Here is a 5754-nt window from a genome sequence, read left to right as displayed (position 1 = left end):
TTTACTATTTTCCCTTATGTACATAGAATTAGAGAATATGGTCCAAAAAATAATGAACTCTAAAATATTAATGAAGAAGGTAACGGTACCTTTGAACACCAATTTTTCAAAAACGTTTTCTATAATGTGGGTACGGGGGATAAAAATGAGTTAAAGAGGTATATTTCTAGGCAGTGAGTCGTGGTGGAGTTCTGATAGCAAGCAGGTCACAAAACACTTTCAAATCCTGGTCTACTGTGGAAATTTGTCCAGAAACTGCCTCGGCAGTGTACGACCTCAAAAAGCACCGTAAGGGTGGTAGTTTCAGGTCCGCAAGCCTTCTACATAGTTAGCTCATGCGCCATTAAATCTGTCATAATATTTGAAGTTGTCGCAGACGATTAGCGTTTGGGTAGGACCGTTAATTTACATTGAAAGGCACAGGCTAACTTGGCGGTGGTACTACGCATTTCTTTTAGGTAGTTCTAGCGACCGCAGCCAGCCGGTGGTGTCATGCTGTGACGACTCGTACCATCTAGCTGACGTCCTCCGCAGGTCATCATTATTCTCATGACTTAGCCATTGTGGCCCTTACTTTCTTTCTGGTGAACAATAATGTTGAGCGAAATATTGGACACTTTTGAAGACAACCGCTGGCAAGAAGATAAAACAACTTCCATTTATTTTTAATTTTACGCTTACAAACTCTGGGGATTATTGCTTCTATTTCTTATGTTCAAGGTGGGTATCAATACACTTTTTTGGAGCAGTCGCCGCAGCGCTGCGCCTTGATTATTGGTTTGGTGGCCACCAGGGCGCGGGGACATTTCAATGAGGGTTTTCTATATAGCGCACCCAATAATAATGAGTTCTTCAATTCGGCTCGCCAAATACTAGCTTATATTGCACCTGTGTACAGGCTCTTACTACTGAATTTCGCGGATGCCCTAATTGCTGTAAGAAGTGGTCCCGCAACGCCCCTATTTTAAACCCAGAGCTAGAGTCCTCAAGGACGAAAATTTGGCAAATTTTTTATCCTCTTACGCAGCTGATATTTCTTGAAAGAAAGCAAGCGATAAATTCAAATGGAATTTCACGAAAACATTGCGGCTGTCAGCACATTTCCCAAACTGCCTGCAAGAAAACTTGAAAAGGACATGCAGCTATGTGCATCAGAGTTAGTTGTTACGAACTCTTCCCTGAGAACTCAAATAAAAGTTTCTCGCCTGGCATACCACGTGGCTGCATTCTCAGGAATTCTCAAATATTTAAAGAATACCCGGATACAAATCACTGCATGGCGACTAATTTAACAGCCTGGCTCGCTTGAGATTACTCTCATGGGTTCAAGAGTCATTTACTTGAAGTTTACAGTGTAGAAGGAATACAATATTATCAGTACGGGAGACGTGGCCCTATTTACAAAAGTTCCTTAGGGAAGCCCACGGCGGTGACGTGTGCCTCACAGCAGACATGAAAATGTGCGAACGCTGCGGTGCCCTTGACTCACAGCCTAACCATCTGTGCAACCTGAAGTGCGACCTGTGTAAGCGAGAGCACCTCACCCTTGGTTAGGAATATCGAACGCGTTCTGGGACCCGTACCTTATCCTAAGGAATAAAACGGAAGGCAATCACCACTCTCCTTACCCACAGCCTATCCACAGAGGCCGGAGTGTTATACAGGGAAGCGGTGGGTCAACCGGTTAATAAAGCCCGGGATCAAGCTTCAGGCTACATGGGACCTGTCTATGTCCCGCTCTAAATGCTGATGCAGCGTTGGAAAGAGAGAGTGCCTGCGCAATAAAACGAAGCGCAACAAGGCGGGCTGGGAATTTGTTCTCTTTCCCACTGCTCCCACTGTTATAGAGAACCATATGTCACAGAGTGCTAACAGACTTGACGGCACTTAGTGCCGAAATTCATTCACTGCAAGCCGTTAAGACAAAACCCTAGACAAATCTCACACCTCTTCTGAAAACACAGCCCATTACACTCTTCATTGCCCCGATAACACAAATTAACATAAGAACATGCGCAACCCATGCTGGAGAATAATTCCCCAAGCGTCATAACCAAATCCGAATAACTGGCCAGTCTTTAAGAGCACCAAACCCTCGTTTACGAACATCTAAATAAAGTTCCTACTTACGTGAAACAAGTCCGTAGTCAGGCAGAACAGATATCAGGACAAATGCAGGGTACTCAAACCCGAATCTAGTGCCCTGAAATTCAGCACCTACAAGGCCCCTACAGACGCTCAAGTAGAACGAAACCATAGTTCTGCCAGGGACCAACCCAAACATGCGAAAACGTTGCCACCGGTAATCAGGAGTAACTCAGAGCAGTGGGTACAATCCAAGCCACTAATGTTGCAATTGAATGGTCGAAGCTTTAACCTTAAGAAGAGTGATCTACAACAATAAGTAGATTGCCAATAAATCCCCTGATTTAATTTTCCTCCAAGAAACAAAACACCACGTAACTATTTCCAGCTACGCATTACCAACAACCAAACTCGAAAAGATATCTGCACCCCAATTAACGGAGTCATCACGTTCATTCGACACCATTTCATAACCAACATTTACCATACATGCGCAACAAAAAGGTTTACCAAAAATGAACAGAGCATGAAAAGCTTTCACCTACAATTGCTTCAGCTGGTCAAAACGCGGCACTCCAGTGGCAAGTGAATATCACTCGGTGGGGAAGAGTTTTGTGGGCTATAGTTGCTTTGTCAAAGAAGCCAAAAGCAAAGCCCCACACCAAGCCCGGGGCTGCACCTCAAAAATTAAAACAAGGCAAAGAACTTTCTCATATCATACACAAAGAGAATCTCACCCCCATTACTCACCCATCTTTGCCCACAGGGGTCGTCACCTGCACAAGGAGATGCTTACCCGGATCTTACGTTCATACCAAACATCTCCAACACCGGCTGTCGGAGCTACGAAAAAAAAGGCTGTGATCCTATTATCACTGACACCAACGTGCATTGGCAGTACTATAACAGAAAAGTACGTCAAGTGAAATCAGCAGTATCGGACACCACAAGAAAAAAGAAAAATCCAACACAGACCACCCCAATAAAAGACACGTACTGCAAAAGGGGTGAAATTTGGCCCAGTTGCTACTGGTTACGCATCTTGACCTTAAGCGTAATAGACGGAGACAGAAGGTAGGAAAGATGACGAGACGAGTCGTCATCATGTCGAATTGTTTATTTTCTGTCCTTGTCTATTAGGCCGGAGTTCAAGATCAATGAACAATAGATGACATACATGCATGGAGCCATGAACTATGAACAAGAATAATTGCACCATGATAAGGAACCTCAAAGGCTTGATCGACAACCGGTGGGACACAGTGACTTCCCTTACTTCGCGGAAGCACGGCGTTGCTTGTCTCGAGATGGAGGACGAAAAGACGAAACAGAAACTTCCCCTAAAGTGCGCAAGTATGCGGCACAGGTCAGCCCTCAAAATTGGCTAAATACGTGCGACAGCTTTATGGGAAGACTCAGAACTTCTAAGTCAGAAAAAACGTTTAGTGCCTTACACATCACAGCAAGAGCATTGCAGAAAGAACTATTCCCATTAGTACTATTATATACGAATACCCAAGCTCAAAAATCAGCCCCATATGTATCTTTATTAGAAAATACTTGCACCCCACAATCCAGAATGTTGCACCGAATTACACCGGATCTCTGAAGGTCTCTCTTCGCTCGTCTATAAACAAGTGCTGAGGTGCGGACGGCACCGCCTAGCTACTCTGAAACGTTTCACCTGGTATGAAGAAAATAAAAACAAGGCCTACGTTTGTGTGTCCTGGACATCCAACACCCTGTGGATTGCACAAAACGAGAAACAGGTGAGGTTCCTGCCAAAACGGGGCAGCATCTCATGCCTCGCAACCTCCATCTGATCTCCCTTACCTCGCACAAAGTCTGTGGACCCCGCCATTCTATTCAGGCTGCAAACACATTTATAAACAGCTGCACAAATGTCATATCCAATGTTCGGGTTTTGTCTGCAGCTCATTTACACAGTATAACCTACTACAAGTTAGACACCGACATGTTTGAAACAGCCAGTAAAAATATGCCAAGGGCGTGTTAGACTATAAGGGTCTAACTCACGTTAGACCCTAAGGAGACCTCTCATGCTGCCATTTTAAATCATTTTAGTCCCCTTGCCTGCGTCTAAAATGCACAGATAAGTTCATACCTTACTCACAGACCATACAGGGGTCATAAAGGCAGATGACGTCCTAACCCACCCCTCTGCATTTGACTTTTAGGGTACTCGATAAAGTGTTATCCTATCCTGCATAATTTTATCTGTAGCCCTGATAAACCTCCCCAAAACGTTACACGTTTGTGAAATATTGCACCGCCCTTATACCGATTTGATCAGTATGTGGCTAAACAAGGGGTGGACAGGAAGCATTCATGCCCACATACAGCAGTCCTTGTCATTGCTGCTTAGCAAACCAGCGCTAAATACGATACGAAGGAAGCAAAGACAACAAAACAGAGCGCTGTACTTTCGACTAAGCTTTATTTAGATGGAGAACGAATGTATTTTATAATCATAAACAAAAAAGCCAAGCAGAAAAAAAAATTCTTGAATTTATCTCGCTCGCTTAGAACGTTGAAAGGGAAGAATAATTACTTGGAGTCATGGTCAACCTTACTTTCAACACATGGCCACTTTATTTCCACACTCAATTGCCTTGTCATCTAATAAATCTCATCAATTGGCAGTTCGCCGACGTGTATGTTTTTGCTTCGTTCGTAACGTTTTAGGGCTGCTTATAAAATAGCATCATACACCAACAACCCTGTCTAAATTTTCACAATATCCATCGGTGCGCGAAACGGTCTGGTCCCACCGGCGCAGGAAATTGGAATTTGTCCTTGTGTACAACAGCTGCCGAAATGTAGCACGGGCATCCGTATGACGCTCGTTGAGGCCAAGGTTCATCCAAGCTACACTATAAGAATACACGCCTTGTCAATTCAGGCAGATTGCCGAACCCCCAAAATATCAGATTTGTGGCCTTTTGCAATCCGTGTGATATTTATTGCCGGACACGTCCACCGGCTTTATTGTAAGAATGTCCCGTTGCATGCTATGTCTGTTGCAAGACAAAAAAATCCTGTGATTACATAAGTCGCCCCCTTCGCAAACCTCTTGCCATACCCGCCGTGCATGAGCCTGCGTGATTGGGCTAGCAGCACAACGCCTTATGAACAGAAGTCCATAAGGCGTTGTTTTGCTAGCCCAATGACGCAGGTTTGATTCCCATCCAATGCGACCCCATTTCAGATGCAGGCAAAAAGCGACAACGTGATTGTGCTTGATATTTTAGCACACGTAAAAATTCCCTGTGGTAAAACATAATCCGCAGCCCCTCACTACGGCGAGCCACATTGCCTGCTTTGTGTAGGCGCGTTAAACCTCATCAGAAATCAATAAACCCTCTAAATACCAGAACGCGACAAGACGAACACCATCATACAAAAGTCCTACAAACAAGACTTCGCACTTAAATGAGCACTTTTACAGCTCACCTGATGCTGCTGGCACCACCACATACCGTCTTTAAATTTTAAAGAGATACACAGCGAAATATGAGCCCTTCTAAGCTTCCCCGCGCTGGAAACAAACATGAGCCATTAGAACCAAGAAGGCTGAACAGTAGCCAGGGCATTACCCATCGAAAAATAATACGAAGTTTTAGATTCATGTACGTAGATGCTTCAGGT

The sequence above is a fragment of the Haemaphysalis longicornis genome, unplaced genomic scaffold (assembly GCF_048455015.1).
Source record: "Haemaphysalis longicornis isolate Haplotype H1 unplaced genomic scaffold, Haemaphysalis longicornis Haplotype H1 scaffold_11, whole genome shotgun sequence".
Lineage (NCBI taxonomy): Eukaryota > Metazoa > Arthropoda > Arachnida > Ixodida > Ixodidae > Haemaphysalis > Haemaphysalis longicornis.
This window is presented reverse-complemented; position numbering follows the sequence as displayed.